Below are 20,039 nucleotides of genomic sequence, written 5' to 3' on the forward strand. Positions count from 1 at the left end.
CCCTGGACCAAAGGATGGAGAAAGGCATAGGTGGGAAAACTATGACAGATGAACCCCATCCATCACAGTTTGTTACCTCTGGACCAGAAAATGGGGAAAGGTGACAGATACCGAATTGTGGTGGGAATAGGGTGACCAGACAGCAAGTGTGAAAAATCGGGATGGGAGTGGGGGCTAATAGGAGCCTATATAAGAAAAAGACCCAAAAATTGGGACTGTCCCTATAAAATCGGGACATCTGGTCATCCTAGGTGAGAATGCCTCCATCCATCACAACTTACTGCCCTTGGACTGTAGGATGGGGAAAGTCAAAAGCAGCAAGTTGTGACAAGGCAGCCAAGGAGAGGATACAGTACACAGATGTTAATAACTGCTACCAGTAGCAAATTGTGCAGGCAAAGTTACACTGGCAGGGTGAGGAGCAGCAGGTAGCCCTGAGGGGGAAGGAGGGTGAACTGGAGGGTTTTTTCCTACAGCCCAGTGACAGGTTAATTTGACCTACAAATAACCAGAGGAATCTGGTGGCATACCACTGAAAACTCCATGGCCCAAACTAGGGGAGCAGACCTTACAGCTCAACCCTCTGCTAGCAGGCAGTGAACATGCTGTGGAGAAAAGAGATCACTGTTTACAAACTGCACCCTGGATCAATCTCTTACCAGAGTGAATTCCACCAGAGTCAGTGTCACCGGGAAACATGTCCCCTGACTCTCTGGATTCTGGGCAGCTTCTGTAGGACAAGGAAGCCATCACCCTTGTGATGTGGAGAAATTGGAAAGGGTCCAGAGAAGAGCAACAAGAATGATTAAAGGTCTTGAGAACATGACCTATGAAGGAAGGCTGAAAGAATTGGGTTTGTTTAGTTTGGAAAAGAGAAGACTGAGAGGGGACATGATAGCAGTTTTCAGGTATCTAAAAGGGTGTCATAAGGAGGAGGGAGAAAACTTGTTCACCTTAGCCTCTAAGGATAGAACAAGAAACAATGGGCTTAAACTGCAGCAAGGGAGGTCTAGGTTGGACATTAGGAAAAAGTTCCTAACTGTCAGGGTGGTTAAACACTGGAATAAATTGCCTAGGGAGGTTGTGGAATCTCCATCTCTGGAAATATTTAAGAGTAGGTTAGATAAATGTCTATCAGGGATGGTCTAGACAGTATTTGGTCCTGCCATGCAGGCAGGGGACTGGACTCCATGACCTCTCGAGGTCCCTTCCAGTCCTAGAATCTATGAAAACCCCCATATCCTGGTGTGACATTCTATACCTTGGGGGAGCATCCTGTAACCCCCATATTCCTCATTTTTATATCATCGTGATCTTACATATAAAGCATGCCTTGTAAGGTAGCAGGGGAAAGGCTATGATCTTGCTGAAAGTCATTTTTCTATCTAAATATGTATATCATTAATGCCTATGAAGTTACGAGAGTTATCTTGTATGGTTGTCACTAAAACATGCTGTGGATTTGGGAGGTGCCCAGATACTGGCTCTACAGAGACAATGACAAGGGAGGTAACCAACATCCGGGTGGGTGCTGTTGAACAGACTTCACCAGCCCTTGTCCAGCAAGGGAGCTGCAATTCAATGACTCACCTGCATGAGGCCACACCAGGGGAATTGCTCAACCTTGCTTAGGGACTCAGCAATGCCCACCAGACATGCCTGGACTTATGCTCCCCAAGCACATGGAACTGAGGGTATAAAACAGAACACAGTGGCCACATGATGCTTGGCCTTTCTCCTTCACCCACCTATGCTGCAAGCAACCAGGACACTGAGAAAACTGAAGATTCCAACTGAGGGGACTGGCCCAGATTTCAAGGGTGAAATCTGTGTACTGTGGACTGCAATATCCAGTGGGGTGAGAAAAACTGCTTGATCTAGTTGTTGCCCAATCTAATAGAGTTGAGAGTTTAGACTGTGTGTTTATATTTTATTTTATTTTGGTAACTACTCTGACTTTTTGCCTAACACTTATAGTCACTTAAATTCTATCTTTATAGTTAATAAACTTCTTTTACTGTTTATCTTTACCAGTGAGTTTGTATGAAGTGTGTGTGGTAAACCTGCTCAGGTTTTACAAAGGCTGGTGTAAGTCCACTTTCCATTGATAAAGTGGTGAACAAATTAATAAATTTGCACTGCTCATCTTGTGCAGTGCAGGGCGGTATATTCCTGGGGTACAGTGCTGGGAGCGGGGGGAATCTAGGTGGTGCCTTTCTGTGTGATTCCTGAGTGGCTCTGGGAGCATTCATGCAATGTAGCTGGGTGTGGGGGGTCCATATGCGGTTGTGCTGAGTGACAACAGCACCTGGAGGGGTTGGCTGCTGGTCACTAGCAAGGCATTGTGAGAGACAGCCCAGGCTGGAGAGAGTTCTGGGAGCACAGCGGTCCCACAGTCCCAGGCTGCACCCCGGGGATCCCGTCACACACGGTTAATACTGGGAATAGGGTGACCAGACAGCACATGTGAAAAATCAGGACAGAGGGTGGGGGGTAATAGGAGCCTATATAAGAAAAAGACCCAAAAATCGGGACTGTCCCTATAAAATCGGGACATCTGGTCACCCTAACTGGGAACTCTTGGGAAAAATCCAAAGTCTTCATAGATGTCCAATCTGGATGTCTCCTCTCTGTCCACCCATTGACATGGTGCCTTCTATACATAATGCCTCCTTAATGCTGAGAGGAGCTGCCTGGTCCTAGGGAATGTGGTTCTCCAGAGAGGGAGGGTCTTTTTTATCTTAATTTTTATTTAAAAAATACATAACTATCCCATCTGCCTTGGCCCTTTTAAATCACCGCCCCCCTGGGCAATTGACCCCTTCCCCGCCCCCCTCCCCCATATCGGTGGGCCTGGAGGTGACAATACAATAAATAATAACAATAACAGACACAGGCCAAACCCAGTGCAATCGATCTCGCTAGGACCCAGGAGGCGCCGTGCGGAGCGATTCCCGGGGTCACTCAGCCTGGCAGCAGGAAGTGAATTGCAGTCCCTGCAGTGATTCTGTTGCGGTGCAACCCCCGTTCCTTGCAAGACCCCAGAGCCCTGGCTGCAGGCGGGGGAGGTTTCTTATCGAGGAAGGAACATTCCCGCTGCTCCCTGAGAGATTCTCCCAGTGCAGAGACCCCCGCCTGTCCCGACCCCCCTTACTGGGACCCAGAGCCCTGCTCCCAGGCAGAGCCCCACGTGGAGAGAAGGTGAGACCTGTCCCCCTCCCCAGGGAGAGACGCTCCCGTTTGCAGCCTGTCTACAGGGGCAGGGGGATGCCCCAGGCTGCTCCCAGCTGGGCTGGCTGCGGTTCCCTGCATTGGGCAGAGGAAAGCTGGCTCCCAGCTCCCATGGTTTGCAGTGAGTGGGAGGGATGTGGGGTGGGACAGCGACATGTGAGGAGCGGGGGTGGGGGGAAGCCGGAAGGGGGCTGAAGAGGAGCAGGGGGCTCTGAGAGCCAGAGGGCATTGAGGGGTGAACAGGGATGTAGGAGGGGGGTGGACAGGGATATGGGGGGGTTGGGACCATGGGGATGTGGAGCTGCAGAAGGGAGGCTGAGGGAATATACAGGAATCGGGGGGCCGGGGGAGAATTCTGGGGTTCAGGGGAACACAGCTGGAATAGAGGGAAACTCTGAGTGGGGGGATAAAGAGAAGGAAAAGGGGGGGCTGTGGGGAGAGGTGACTGTGGGGAAGCTGGAGGGAGAATATGAGAGCAAGTGGAGACCAGCTGGGGAAGGGAGAGTCATAGGATAGGAGAAGGGAGGGGGATGGTGAGAGATACAATAGCAGCTCCCCCAGCCCATGGGATACGAGAGGGGGAAGGGGCTGCCCCACCCAGCAGTGAGTGGGGAATCTTTCCCTCTAGAAATGGTAAAACAAGCATGTGTGGGGGTGCAGCGGACTTCCCCCTAAGGCAGGCCTGCACAACTCATAAAGCCGCAAGGGCCATATTACTCCAAAGAAAACAGCTGAGGGCCAAACCCAGCTTTATTTTAGCTGGTAACACCACCCTCCCCCCCCCCCCCTTTTTTTTTTTTGTTCAGTTCCGTTGAGGTTCAGTCGGTAAAACAAATTTAAGGTTGAGATTCAGTTCCAGTTAATGTATAAAATACCAGTTTGAACTGGGTCTCCGATTCCACTATGAGTCCAGATGGGCAAGTGAAATCAATATCGACCTGACTGTCCCTGGGGCTGCAGGGGCAGCACAGGGCGGCTCGGTTATTAGCTGCCCCCACGAGAGGGCTCTGGTAATTGCTAAGGCCAAAGAGGCCGGTGTCAGTCTCTCTCTCTGTGCTCAGGATACTGGAACCCTAGAGCCAGCTGGGCTTTCTGGGGCACATGATGCTGCCTCCATTGTGAGCTGGGAGTCCACACTGAGCAGCTGCTGCTCCCCAGTGGGGTCTGTGCTGGGACGGACTATCATTAAAGCCCCTCTGTGTCCGGCTGAGGGGGGACTTTCTCCTGTGGCTGGAACTAGCCCCCTAGGGCAGCCCTGGACTCTGCTGTCATCAACTCCTGAGCCAGAGACTACAGGTGATGAGAGAGACCTATAGGCAAGAAAGTGACTTGCTCCTGCTCTGCCCCATCTCTGCTCCCGGGTGTCTGCTGCCCACGACACACCCAGGCGCACACTCTTGTTAGCAGTGACAGTAGCTATTGGAGAGGAAACGCCCACGGGAATGGCAGGACAGTAACCAGTTCTTCCATGCAGAAGGGAGACAGGAGAGACTGGCAGGGGCAGCAGGAGCAATCAGTGGGGAGGGAGGTTCCCAGCTTCTAACCCTGCCCAACTCCATTCCCTGCAGCACCCCGGGGCAGATTGACTTTCCTGGGGAGGAGCAGGGAGAGGAAAAGCCAGTTCCTGCCTCTGCCTGGTCCCCGCGCTGCTGGGGGAATGTGCTGCCCTGGGGACAGTGTCAGGAGGGATCCCCCAAAGCAGCACCTTTGATTCTGCTCTTTTCTAGCATTTGGCTCAGAGACTGTGTTCCTGGGAGGATTTAAAAGTGTCTCATGGGTTTAGTCCGGGGGGAGGAGAGGGAGATCAGGGGGATCAGGTCTTTGTTGTAATAACATAACAGGGTTTTCTCAGCATGGTGGAGTCTAGAGCAGTGGTTCTCAAACTACTGTACTGGTGACCCCTTTCACACAGCAAGCCTCTGAGTGCGACCCCCCCTTGTACATTAAAATCACTTGTTTATATTTTTAACACCATTATACATGCTGGAAGCAAAGCGGGGTTTGCGGTGGAGGCTGACAGCTCATGATCCCACATGTAATAACCTCGCAACCCCCTGAGGGGTCCTGACCCCCAGTTTGAGAACCCCTGGTCTAGAGTGTCTGTCTGCAGGGAAAGAGCCTGGGGGGAATTGGAGTGTGAAAGGGACTAATGCTAATTTAGAAACCTCCCCAATTGCCCTTCTCACCCTGACAGGCTGCAGAATAACAACCCTGTTTTGTTCCAGATCATCCCATCGTCCTAGGGGACAGGGAAGGGAAATGGCTATGGTGGATCCAGCTCAGTTAGGGGATTTTGGGGGGAGCTGGTGGGGAGGGTTGCTGTAGAGGGGGAGGGGCAGGAAACAAACAGGGTGAGGCAGGGAGATGGACAGGGTGTGTTAAACCTGCTGGGACATGCTCAGCTTAGGACCTGATTTATTAACAGGCCCATTGGCGGGGTGAACATTCCCCCATTTCTGAAACAGGAAACAACCCCCTGGACAGGGCTGGGAAAACAGACCAGAGTGCTGGAGCCTGAACCCACTAGGCAGAGACTGCTGAGAAATACAAAGGAAGGTGCTGGGATTCCTGTCCCTGTTCCTGCGCAGAACTCTGCTTCCCATGTCAGCCTGTGCCTAGTAGATGGGTGATAAATGAGAAGACCCCACACTTCCCCATCTGCTGGGAGGTACAAGGGGCTCTCGCCTTCTCTCTGTTCCCTGGAGCCTCCTGGCCACTCTGAGCAAGGTGGAGGTGGGATTCTGCTCCACTGGCCCTCCCAGAGCTGTCCTATTTTGGGGCTTCTTTCCCCATGAATAGTGGGATTGTGGCTGGGGCACCAGGCACTGAGTGGGGAGCACCTGTTGTTTCAGATGCCGGTGACCTTCGAGGAGGTGGCTGTGTATTTCACCGAGGGGCAGGGGGCTCTGCTGGACCCTGGTCAGAGAGCCCTCTACAGGGACGTCATGCAGGAGAATTATGAGACTGTGACCTCGCTGGGTAAGGATTCCTGTCCCCTCAGCTATTGAAGCCCTGGGGCCTGCGTTTCTGCACCTGGTCAGGTTCTTCCCTGGTCAGTTAGATTAGAGGGAAATGGGTCACATAGTCCACAGCTCCAGGGTTAGAGAACCATTCTCCTCCAAACCCCCTCCAATGGGATAAGGGAGTCATGGAGCTAATGGACATGCTAATTCATCTCCATCCCTCCAGCTGTCATGGGGGCAGAAGTAGAGTATTATCCTCTCTGCATTAATGCTCTCTTCAAACAGGTTCTCTGTGTACCTTCCTTCATGGGACTAGCTCCATGTGTGGGGAGGGCTCTGAGGTTTAAACAGAGGCAGGGGGTTAACGTCAGAGCTGCATGTGCCTCAGCAAGTCCCCCAGAGCACACAGCCCCTGAAAACTCCCAGTGAGGGTGTGACAACTCCCCTCCCCTCCAGACATCGCCCGATTCCAAGGGGGTTCAGTGACCATGTTCCCATCTGTTCAGATCCCACAACCCCCCAGCAAATAATGGGGTCAAGTTAAACTCGAGATGTGCCCTTTGTGACAAATACTCCACCAATCCTCTGTGCACTCTGCTCATGCCTGATTTCACCCCCTGAGCAGGACTCCCCATTCCCAAACCTGACCTGGTCGCCCGGCTGGAAGCAGGGGAAGAGCCATGGGTCCCGGATCTCCAAGCCTCTGAGGAAAGGAAGGTCCCAAGAGACACCCACACAGGTGAGGAGCCAGTGATACTGACACAGAAACTGGCAAATGAAGGAAAAAGCTGAAAATCTCCAAAATGTGCTATGAGCCCCCTCAGTTCTGCCTCATCTCACTCAGGTCAGGTTGTGGTCAGCATGGCAGATATCGCTCATGGCTTCCCACCCACCCTGTTAGCTGTCAGGAGTTTTCTCCCTGACTTCACTTCCCTGTGAATGTTTGGATGGGATGTGGAGGCAGAATCCAATTTCTCAGTCTCCCCAACAGTTATTGTGGTGTTTTCCCTCTTTGCTATTCCCCTTTCTGTCCTTTCGACCAGCCCAGGCAATGACTCCTGCCTGGATCCTCTCCCCCAGCAGGTGACAAGACAAAGAGTGAGAACGAGGAGGAGAGTCCACAGCAGGAAGGACCTGAGCAAGTGGAAATACAGGGGACCATTTTGAGATCTGACACTAATTTTTCCCAGTGCTTGGAACAGAGAACAGCCTGGAGTAATTGGCGCAGGTCAGAGAGGAAGCTGGGAAACAACCCAAGGGAGAAAGTGGATGAATCTATTGAATGTGGGAGAGGAGGCAATGGTCCCAAGGAAACCACAGCCCAGCAGACAAATCACACAAAAAAGAGATCCTATAAATGCTTGGACTGTGGGAAAAGCTTCAGTTGGCTGTCTGGCTTTATAAAGCATGGGAGAATTCACACAGGAGAGAAACCCTATGAATGCTTGAAGTGTAGGAAAACTTTTAGTCAGCACTCAGGCCTTGCTAGCCATGGAAGAATCCACACAGGAGAGCGACCCTATAAATGCCTTGAGTGTGGGAAAAGCTTCAGTCAGCTCTCAGGCCTTATTTGCCACAGGAGAATCCACACGGGAGAGAGGCCATATAAATGCTTTGATTGTGGGAAAAGCTTCAGTGCACCATCAGCCCTTATTGTACATCAGAGAATCCACACTGGAGAGAGACCTTATAAATGCTTGGACTGTGGGAAAAGTTTCAGTCAGAGTTCTGGTCTTACTAGCCATGGGAAAATCCACACAGGAGACCGACCATATAAATGCCTTGAGTGTGGGAAAAGTTTCAGTGCACCATCAGCCCTTATTATACATCAGAAAACACACATGGGGGAGGAATCTTTAAAATGCTTGGACTGTGGGAAAAGTTTCAGTCAACGCTCAAGCCTTATTAAACATGGGAGAATCCACAAGGGAGAGAAACCCTTTACATGTTTGAACTGTGGGAAAAGTTTCAGTGAGAGCTCAAGCCTTATTAAGCATGGGAGAATCCACACGGGAGAGAAACCTTATAAATGCTTGGACTGTGGGAAAAGTTTCAGTCAGAGCTCTGGCCTTATTAGCCATGGGAAAATCCACACAGGAGAGGGACCATATAAATGCCTTGAGTGTGGGAAAAGTTTCAGTGCACCATCAACCCTTATTATACATCAGAGAACCCACACGGGGGAGAAACCTTATAAATGCTTGGACTGTGGGAAAAGTTTTAGTCGGACCTCAGGCCTTATTAGCCATGAAAGAATCCACACAGGAGAGAAACCCTTTAAATGTTTGGACTGTGGGAACAGTTTCAGTCAGCGCTCAAGCCTTATTAAACATGGGAGAATCCACACGGGAGAGAAACCCTTTAAATGCTTGGACTGTGGGAACAGTTTCAGACAGCGCGCAAGCCTTATTATGCATGGGAGAATCCACACGGGAGAGAAACCTTTTACATGCTTGGACTGTGGGAAAAGTTTCAGTCAGCGCTCAAGCCTTATTAAGCATGGGAGAATCCACACGAGGGAAACCCCATAAATGCTTGGATGAAGGGAAAAGCTTCAGTCCCAGCTCATAACTTCATAAACATTTGAGAATCCACATGGGACAGAATCTATAAATGCTTTGACTGTGGAAAAAGTTTCATTTGAAGATCAAACCTTGCTTGACATCAGACAGTCCACACAAGAGGGAGAACCCATAAATGCTTGGATTGTGGGAAAAGCTTCAATAACTGCAGGAAAAGATTCAGTGTGAGCTTACACATTATTCCCCATCAGATAATTCACAGAAGAAAGAGCTTGAATTGGGGGAAGCTTCATTTGGTGCTCACAGGGCATCAAGCATCAGCAAATCCACACAGGGAAGAGCCTCTCAGATGTCCTTAGCACGAAAAATGCTTAGTTGGAGCTAACACCACATTGGACAGCAGAGACTCCTCCACAAAGGAGAGAAATTCTCTCAGTGCCCTGACTAGGGCTGGCCTTAGTAAAAACTCCATTTCCCAATTCCCACACACAGCAGTGGCATTTGGCTCTCAAGTTTCCAACTGCCCGTCTCTAGGGGCAGGTTCCAGCAGCAGCTGATCAGTGACCTTCTGGCTTTGCCTGGTCTAAGCAAACCCCAGGCAGAGGAGGAGAAGTCCCTATCAGCCTCTCCTCCCTGCTGCAGCCCTGGCTGCTGAACTGATGGGCCTTCCTGCCTCCTGGTAACCTGCTGGCGGAAGGGAGAGAGAAACTGCTTGTGACACTACACCCCATATTCTTCACAGTACTATTACTATGATATTATGGCATAATTATGATGCATTTTGTACAAGAGGGGTCATGTAAGATGTCATTGGAAAAGTTCTGATTTGCTGAATATGAATATCCTATTTGTATGCATGTATCATTTTGGTATCTGAAGTTATGAATCATGACTATGGCCTTGTCTACACTGGCACTTTACAGCGCTGAAACTTTCTCACTCAGGAGTGTAAAAAACTCGCCCTTGAGCGATGCAAGTTTCAGCGCTCTAAAGTGCCAGTGTAGTGGCACCAGGGCTGGGAGCCATGCTCCCAGTGCTGTTAGCTGCCCTTCGTGGGGGTGGGTTTTTCAGAGTGCTGGAAGAGCCGCAGCAGTTGTTAGTGTAGACAAAGCCTTTGTATCTTTATTTCAAATGTAGTTACACCTGGGTGACACCCACTAGGCAAGATGCTTCCAGTCTAGACAGCTGGTTGGGAAGGGCCTATATTGGGTAATGAGCCATCGGGGGAAACAATGGGCTATAGGAGAATCTCATCCCCCCCCCTGAGTACGCTCCAGACAGCCTATGAGTAATGGGTGCTATGACTCAGCAAGGTATGCAAGGGCATGTGACCAGACCACATGACACTGATCTCTGTTTTGGGTACCTATGTTTTTCCACAAACTGGTCTGGGAACCAAGGTTGAAAGAAAGGGTTTCTGCTATATGGAACAGCTATGTAAGGGAGTGACGACATTGGTGGTTGTTCACTCTCCCACTGCTGAACACCTCCTGAAAGAAGCTCCAAAAGAAAATGACTTGGAACGGATAGGGAGCCCAAGCTGCAAAGCAAGTGCAGCTTGTGTCTTCAGCATCTGCAAGCCTGCTTGTATCATCAGTCAGGATGAAAAATTGTTAATTCATATCCAATCTTTCTAGTCTTTTAGGCTTAGTTTGTGGTTTTGTTTGTTTACTAGATAATCTGCTTTGAGCTGTTTGATATCACTTATAATCACTTCACTTCGATTTTTCTGTCGTTAATAATCTTGTTTTATGTTTTAATCTGAAACAGTTTGCTTCTGAGTAAAGTGTCTGGGGAAAACCTGCAGCCAGAACCTGGGAAAGGAGGATAAGGGAACAGATGGACACACACATGCACAGAATTTTTCTGATTATCATCTCCCTGACCCTCCCCCCAGTCACTAGGTCAGTCTGTGCAGTCAGGTGATAATGGTGATGTCACCAGTCCTTGATGTGGTCTTTCAAGGGGGTCTCTACTACCCCCAATTGGCTTTTTTCAGTTGGCCCCTAGGATCTAATTAGACCTAGCAGTCTGCATCAGTTCCTTTGGGCTGTGTCTATAGAGTCAGCCCAAGATAGAGAGGACTCCATTGTTTCTGCCCATGCCTATCCACCATCTCTGTGCTCTCTCCTTTTATAGCTGGTTTTGTCTCCCTTACTGGTTGCAGCTGTGGGAGCCTGCCTCTGTTATTGGCAGTAGAGGCAGCTGTGTGGGGATCTGGTCAGGCTGCTTGCTTGCAGGCAGGAGGGGCTCCCCTCCCCCTAAAAACCTTTGCTCAATATGGGGTTTGTAGATTTCCCTTTACAAGCAGACAGGAGTGAAAGTGCATCATTTTCAGGCCTGCTCTAAAATGCTGTCTCTGAATAACCAGCCGCTTTCTGTGCTCACATATTGGACACAGCTGCCCAGACCCCCATCTCCCTCCAGTTCTGCTTGCATTCCCTAGACCGGCTTCTCCACTAGGGATCCCCTGTTTCTAATCAGGTCCCTGTGGAGGAAGGGATGAGGAAACAGAGACACAAATCTCTCTCCCTCACCCATAATCTGTCAGTCCCGGCTCCTTTTCTGGTGGGGAACTAAAGTAAAACTGGCCCATCAGGGCTGTGAGCAGGAAATCTCCTCCCTCCCCCAGCAGCTCCCACAGGGCAATGACCCAAAGCCTCCCCACCAGCATACAGAAGCTGAATGTCCATGTGATAGTGGTTGGAATGTGCTGGGATCTCAGTCTGGGCCATAGTGGGGCAGATGACCCCATCTCACACAACCACACCCAGCAAGGCCCACACTGATTTTCTCCCTTTTTGTCAGCCCCAGCAGAGAGACCAGGGACTCATTGGCCCACAGAGACCAAGCTCCTGTCCCCCGGGTGAGGGCTGGGGCCCGAGGGCAGCGGTGAGGGGATCTTGCACTAGGGGTCCTGCACTGCACAGGGTGTGGGATAAACAGAGAGCTCTAGGGGTGCCTGGTTCAGTGCTGCATGTGCTGGCCAAGAAGGCAGCAGTCACGCCTGTTCTTAGCCTGGCAGCTACTGCTTCTGTTTCCCTGCACGGTCTCCCCAGCTCTCATGGACTCCTGGCTCTTTGCAGATGGCAGCAGGTGTGCAGGGAGCTGGCCCAGGGGCTCCTGCGCTGTACAGGGGATGGGCTAACCAGAGAACTCCAGGCCCCAAGGCTCTCAGTCTTGTCCAGTCTGGCTGCAGGAGGAGATCTGGGGACAGACAGAGGGGGCCTGGGTGACACTGGGGAGCAGCCACGTGGGACCAGAAATGGAACTCCAGCTGCGGTGAGAATGGAGCACTTGCCAGGGATGTGGCTAGTTACAGGGGCTGCCGTATAGCTGGTACAATGATGCAGCTATTTAATGCATTGCACTGAGGAATTCATCCATTCTTGCAGCTGGATGGTGTGAGCTGAAATTATTTATCTGCTGTTTTGCTGGATAATGCATGGCTGGAGATTTCTAGCCATGAGTCGCACTCCTTCATTCTGCGGCTGTTTCATGTGGCTGGGCACTGCATCCAAGAGTCTATTGCGGCAGGGTGGCTTTGAGCTCAGATTCAACAGTGAATCTGGGGAGTGGCCTTCTGGAACCAGAATAGGAACTGCAACTGCAATGGGAAAGGCCTGCTGAGCCGAGATGCTGCTGGGGAAGCAGCGGGTTACTTCATGAGCAACCAGATACAATATTGTTACAGATCCTGACTCATACTGTGATGAGATACATTGTCATGATTATGAAAGGCAAACTGGTTACACGGTTGTAAATTTCCTTCTAACCAGTCAGTCTTCCTGCTGTCAGCTCTGGTGGATGGGCTCAGGCAGAGGATCTCGCTGCTGGGTTGGTTTTTTTGCTGGTGAACATATTGCCTGAGAACTGTAGTCATCAGTCAGGCACACGCAGTTACTTTTGGCCAACAGAAGTGCCCACCAGGAGCTTTGAGGAGGAGGCTGGCGAGATGAGTCCCTCAGTCCATGTGACTTGCAGCTGACTGTCCAATGAGACAATTCCCAGACTGCTGAGCGGAACGGGGGGATGGGGGAGGGGGGATGCTATCCAATGACAAGGACAAAACACATGGGCTCGGGTACAGTGAAACGAGCCAGAAGCCATGAGTACAAATCATCTCACTTCTACTGAGTGCTCCCATCTCTTATGGCTGACCATGACTTCATATCCCCAGCCCTAGAACGCAATCTAGTATTGGACACCTTTGCAGCCCATTGTGCTAATAAGTTAACAGAGAAGTTACACAAGGTCAAAATGGGGACTAGAACTAGGGTCTCTAGTGTGGAAGCCCCAGGTATTAGCTACTCATCCCCACCGGCTTTAGTCTCAAAGTGTCAAATATCTGTTGGCTCTCCTGTTGCGAACCGTTATGGCACACCAGGGGTACCAGAATAGGGTGGGGAGGGGGCCATGGCCCCGTCACTTTTAGAAGTGGGAGGGTTATGTCCGCCCTCTTTTTAGTGGCCATAAGGGTGAGGAACAGTGGGAGGGGCAGAGAGTGAGCAGGGGATGGGGCCTCATGGGGGAAGGGGCAGGCAAGGGTGGGGCCTCGTGGGGAAGGGGCATTGCAAGAGTGGGAGCTTGAGGGGAAGGGATGGCACAGGGGCTGCAGGAAAGGAGCAGTGCAGGGGGCGGGGTGATGGTTCAGGTGCTGGTGTCCCCCCCCTCCCCCCCCACACACACTTTTAAGGAGCTTCCCTCACACACACACACACACCACCACCACCACCACCACAGTGAAGCCAGCAATAGGAACCCAGAGTCCTGATCATAAATGTTCTACTGATGACTAGCAAATACTTGTGTAACCCACTGGAAAAGCATGTGTCCTGTCCCTGCTGGTGGCTGTCCACACACAGCACAGCAATTATTCCCAGAGCTGAAGTGGTGGGGTGTGTGCTGGGGATCTGAAGAGACATGATTCAAATCCTGTAGCAGATCCAGAGGGAGGGGAACTTTGTAGTTCAGTGTGTTTTGTATTAGTTTCTATTTTGCTTTTTTTTAAAAAGCATTGTTGTTAATGGTTTATTTTAGGGCTGTTGATTATTCACAGTAAACTCATGCAATTAACTACAAAAAATAATCGTGATTAATCACACTGTGAAACAATAGAATACCAATTGAAATTTATTAAATATTTTTGGATGGTTTTTCTACATTTTCAAATATATTGATTTCAATTACAACACAGAATACAAAGTGTACAGTGCTCAGTTTATATTATTTTTATTACAAATATTTGCACTGTAAAAATGAGAAAATAAATTGTATTTTTCAATTCCCTCATTACAAGTACTGTAGTGCAATCTCTTTATCATGAGTGTTGCACTTACCAATGTAGATTTTTTTTTTGGTTACATAACTGCACTCAAAAATAAAACAATATAAAACTTTAGAGCCTACAAGTCCACTCAGTCCTACTTCTTGTTCAGCCAATCGTTAAGACAAACACATTTGTTTACATTTACAGCAGCTAGTCCAAGTCAGCCCCTTGCTGCTGCAGTCTCACTGCTATTGGTAGTGTGCTAACTTCAGCAGTGTCCGCATGTTTACATGTACCCAAGAATCACACCTCCCAGCTGCTGTTGAGACGTACCCTCAATTGAATTGGGATATTCTTAATGTAAGGAGGGTCTGGATGAGCTCTCCCCAACACCTACTGATGAGCTGGGGAAGAGGACTTTGGCTTTGTTTGCTTAGGCACATCCACCCTGCCTAGGTGCTCAGCATGATGGGGCTGATTTTCCCAAATGGTCACTTTTGGTTGGTGTTGGATCACAAGTCACTTTGTTATTGGGGGCTGGGGTACTAAAGGGTTGTTATCCTTGTTGTGTGAATCAAGGGCAGCAGAACTTAGGGGGGAGGGATAGCTCAGTGGTTTGAGCATTGGCCTGCTAAACCCAGGGTTGTGAGTTCAATCCTTGAGGGGGCCACTTGGGGATCTGGGGCAAAATCAGTACTTGGTCCTGCTAGTGAAGGCAGGGGGCTGGACTCGATGACCTTTCAAGGTCCCTTCCAGTTCTAGGAGATGGGATATCTCCATTAAAAAAAAAAAAAAAAAACTGTGCTTGGCATACCCTGATTGAGGGACTCATCTTCAACTAACTGCACTCGGTAGGCAGGGGACATGGGTGCCGAAACCCACTGGAGTCATGAGAGTATGGTGATATACTTGTGCCTGCTGGTGTGGGCCCCAGACACAATTTGATCCTTACTGTGTAATGACAGAGTGGATTAAGACTCAACTGGGAGTCTTGTTACAAACCAACAGAGCTGAAATCACTGATAATCAGGGCTCAGCATTAGGCCTATTGCGGGACAGTGTCTCTGGTACAATAGACTGCTCTGTCTGTGCTAGCAATGAGGCTTCCCACCTAACGGCTGAAATCACTGAGAGCTGTGCTAAGTGGTAGGACCTCAAGATATCCCAGAGAGTGTGGGATGGTGACCAAGTGGCTGGTGAAGGGATGAGTGGAGTGGTGAGTCACTGGCCAGGCAGACTGTGCCACAGCAAATGCCTGGACAGCTCTGAGTGAGCAAGCCGCACCCCCCCCCCCCACCATGCCAGGGGGAGAGGTGAACTCTGCAGATGCATCTCTGAACTCTGGGTCTTCACTGTGAGTGGGGTGGGGGGAGAAGGGAGGGGCACGTTAAAGGAACTTTTGGTTGCTGGCCTTAAGACCCTGAGGCAAAAGGACACTGCCCAGTGACCTGTGAGGTGGGTGTATGCACTGAAACCACAATAGGTGGGAACTAAACCCCATTGGGTTATTTCAGTGACAATGTGTGTGCAGAGGAGCCTTGGCTTAGCTGTGTCTTGCTGTACATCTAGCCACCGGCCTGGGACCAGCCGGGCTACATGGGTTATGTAGAACCATGGAACCACGGGCTACATGGAACCATGGGTTAAGGTCAGAGGCACCTGGTTTGTGCTAGTGACAAGGCATGAAAATGTCAGCAACACATTAATCCAGAGCAACTCTTGAGCTGAAGGGTGATATTATGGTAAATCTCCTAAGCTTTATGACATCGCAGTCTAAAGGTTGCAGCCCATCCAAAACACCATCTAAGAGCTGGAAAGAAGATTTTAGGTTTAATCTTTGTAAAACTCCATAGACCAAAGGAAAAATAACAATCCTACCCCCACCCTGCCCCATTCCAGCTACCCCAGGCTCCTCCAATCATTCTCCTTGGGCCTATACTGAGCTCCTAATCACTGTGTGGACTGGTTCTGCTTGGGGAGATATACAAGCCAGGGATTCTAGTTTGGGATTTTTCTGACTCTGGGGAGAGGAGTGTCAGGAGAAGGGACAATGGGGATTGTTCAGCACACAAACCTGCATATGCTGAAGTCCACAATGAGCAGCAATCTACTCCTCTGCACAGGCTCTTTGCTGCTGGAATGCCCAGAAAATGTTTCCCAACAACTCATTTACTGCTATAGGTCTAGATTCTGACTCAGGTTGTACCATTGCTCCTTTGACCTCAGCAGTTAGCCAGTGTTTGGGGCCATGCTAGGTTCTTCCACTGGGTGGAGAAATTGATTATAGGAGTCAGGTATTTATCTTTGGTGCAATCTTTATTATTTACAAAGAATGTCCACACATTCCTGTGCCCTGAACACGGTAGCAACAAACAACTGCAGGCAGTTTCCTTACTCAAAAATCCACATCTGCTGTTCCAAGGAACCCTGTGCTTGAAGCAAGCTCTGTATCTTAGTTTCCTGCCAGGATCACATTCACGACTGCTTCTCTTGGCTCTCTGCCTCACACACACCAAGCTGCCAGCCAATCCCTCTGACCCCATGTTTTCAGCTAGCTCCAGGGAAACCCCTCATAGGCCAGGACTACACTTAAACATAGATCAACCTAGTGACATCACTCAGGGCTATGAAAAATTTTGTACCCTGAGTGCCACAGCTAGATTGACCTAATCCCCAGTGTAGATAATAGAATTCTTCCATTGACCTGGCTACCACCTTTCAGAAAGGAGGATTAACTAGAGCCATGGAAAAAACACTTCTGTCAGTGTAGGAAGCATCTACACTACGGCACTTCAGCGACACAGCTGTAGCTCTTCTGTAGTAGCGACTGTAGTGTAGACATACCCTTATTCTTCCTGAGGCCTGGTCTATACCTAAAACTTAGGTCGGCCTAGCTATATCACTCAGAGCTGTGAAAACTTTCACACCCTGTGTGATGTAGTTAGGTCAATCTAACCTTGGATGTAGATGCAGAAAGGTCAATGGAAGAATTCTTTGTTGCCCTAACTACTGCCTCTCCCAGAGATGGATTAACTGCATCAATGGAAAAACCCCTTCTGTCGATGTAGGAAGTGTCTACACTAGTCACTCATTTCTACTGGATATTGGGATGAATGCACACTCTCCAGTCCCTGGGTCTCCCTCTCCCAGGCTCCCTGCTGGTGCAGAGCCTACATTTTCTCCCCCAAACCCCAGTTAATTAATTCTGTGTCCCTGCCACCCCCACATCTGCCTGTACCCAGCCCAGCTATTAATTCTGCTCCCCAACCCAACATCACTTCTGTCCACAGCCCCTCCACCAATTGTAACCCTGCAAACCCCATACCTGCCTCTCAGGGCCCCTCTGCTCCTCCTGCAGCTCCAGGGGTTCTGCACCCCCTCCCATCCCTGGTGCTACAGGGGCAGGGGTGCAGTTGGGGCAGGGGGGCGTGAGCACCCACCGGCACCAGGAGAAGTTGGTGCCTATGGTTGGGTAGACTGGAGTCTTCCAGGTCATAGGAGCTAGGATTATTTGGCTAGAGAAGCCCATTTTTTCATTCTCAGTGGGCTGTTCCCATCATGTCTCAGTGACACTGTCTAACCCAGGATCCCCAGAGTCCTCCTGGATCATAGAGAACAGTGGCAAACAGGCTGCACAATCCCTGGGGCAATGAAATTTGCTTCTCTGCCTCGCTCACTGAATGCTCTCTATGGTTTGACAGTCCAGAGGCTGCACAGAGGTGAGACCTGATGCAACCTCCTGCATGATAGAAAGTCCACAGGAGGGGATCATAAAGACTACACTTTCTGAGGGTAGAGAGGCTGATTTCAGGGTCCCCAGTGAGATGTTCCTCTCCCTCCCCCTCCACCCCGTGTCTCAGGGACACAGTTTGAGCCAGGATCCTGCCTCCAGTATCCGGAGCCAGGGTCGGATTCTCTTCCCAGGTACAGAGGCCAGTGGGAAAGCGAAGATCGGGGCCTCGTCACCAGCATCGATAAATGTCACCTGCCCCCGCTCACAGTCCAGACAAACCTGGATCCTGCTGGGGACCCGGCTCAGGGGCAGGAGGATCACAGTGGAGGTGAGAGCCTGAAACTGACCCCTGCAGCACTGCACAGCCCAGATCCCCCCCCACCCCCCCTCATGGTTACGGCTGATCCATCTCTTCCTCCTCACAGACTCTCTGGCTACCCCCACAACCCAGTATCCCCCAACCCCCACCTCCCAGCAATGTCTCCCCGAGGTGAATCCCTCACAGCCCAGCACACAGGGCTGTGTCAAATCTCTCAGGGGTGTCAGGCAGATCCTGCTGTGTGTGTCTGCCCATCTCACACTTTTCCAATCCTCAGACAGGATGAGGATGGGATGAGCCGTGTCTGGATCCAGAGTCACATTCACTGGGGGAAAGAGAGAATCAGAGCGTTAAGGGCAGATCTCATGCCTGGGGGAACCTGGAACCATTTTTCACGCTTCCCAGCACCCCTGTTCTTCTGGCTGGGATAGTCCTGGATCCCAGGGAGCTGCCTCTGTCCCGGGCACCTGAGACGCAACAGGGATGTATGTCACTGCGGTTCCTCCGTCTGTGTCATGGGACCCACTTCATTAGTTTCTCCTTCATTGCAGAGGCTTCAGCTCAGCTCCTCCTGTTATTGACCTCATAGTCCTCCAGCAGCTGTCCCAGAATGCCCCATTCCCTGTGACACTGACAGATCTGGTCACAGTTGTAAACTCTACTGCCCAAGGGTCACAGAGACTGGAAGCCACCACCCCTTTCAAAACCTCTCACGTGTTTTTGAAATGCCTTTCCTGATTGCCCTCCTTGGCAAGGACAACAAGGGAGAGGGAGGAAACGCAACAGGAGCCAGGACCTGTTGAAGACACCACCAGTAGTCTAGTCAGTCTGCCAGACAAGCATGGATGGGCTCAAGGTATGGGAAGGTACCTTGGGAAAGTGTGACCATGCATTTTTCCTTACAATGTTTAAATTTAAAGATGGTGCCTGGCCCATCCCCAAGATAACAAGCCACAGGTACTGACTTTTCATTGTTTTATTCATACAAGAAGTAGAGGTACAACAAGCAGAGGTAGAAATGACACGTGCTTTTTATTCCCCTGCTAGGTTAAGCATAGGGGAAGGGGGGCACTTTATGTACATAGGGATGTCCTGAGACATCTTGATTAAACTTTTATGGGGATGCTCTGAAATCCTCTCCCAAAAGCTTCTAGGGAGGGCTGCCTTATTTCTTCCTCCATGGTAGGACACTTTGCCACGTCAGTCCATGATGAGTTCAGCTGGCACCATTGCAGTAAACAGGCTAGTGGCATACAGGCCCAGGCAGCTTCAGGACTTCAGTAGGAGCTATGCTTTCTGTTCCTTTGTTACCCTCAGGAGTGAGAGATCAGCTAAAACCACCACCACCTGTGGAACGTCGTGCCAGTCTTCAGTGGCATTGCCTTGCACTTGTTCCCATGGAACAGGGACTGAAATGTTATTGCTTTGTGCAACCAAAATTCCTCCTCCCCCCATCTCCTCACTCACCACTCGTGGGGCCATACGCACCATGACTGGGGCTGGAGTGCGGTGCAGTGTGGAGGCACTCCACAGCTGTAGTGTCAATAAACTTTTCTTCTTAAAAGCGTTTCTGGGAATAAGGGATGGGAGTTTTGAGCCTTGTCTCTCCCTTTCCATTGTGACTGTAAATCCAATGACATGTCTGTGTTTAATCAGCAGTTCTGCCGTTGCAGCCTTAAGGGGTGCTGTGGCAGGGCCAGGCAACCCCGCCTTAGCCCAGAAGGAGTTAAGCCCCAGGGACTAGAGGGAGGGGCCAGGCAACCCCGCCTTAACCCGGAAGGAGTTAAGCCCCAGGGACTGACAGCGGAAGTCCCGCCTCCCTGGGTGGACTGGGCATGCTCCAAGTGCTATAGGAGTATAAAGGGAGGGAGACCGGCTCAGTCTGGGGTGGAGCCCGTAGGCGCAGGACCTGCCGGGGAAGGTCCTGCGGCAGACCAGCCACAGCCGGTGGCTACGCCGGGAAGAGACGCCGTCCACGGCCCGCCGGCGCCCCGGTGCTTAG

At 50.5% G+C, this 20,039-nt stretch overlaps 1 pseudogene; it reads left to right on the forward strand.

Moving 5' to 3' along the window:
* Positions 1-6,083: 6,083 nt before the first annotated feature.
* Positions 6,084-20,039, forward strand: LOC135887543 (zinc finger protein 251-like; annotated as a pseudogene).

The sequence above is a fragment of the Emys orbicularis genome, chromosome 13 (assembly GCF_028017835.1).
Source record: "Emys orbicularis isolate rEmyOrb1 chromosome 13, rEmyOrb1.hap1, whole genome shotgun sequence".
NCBI classification, from domain to species: Eukaryota; Metazoa; Chordata; order Testudines; family Emydidae; genus Emys; species Emys orbicularis.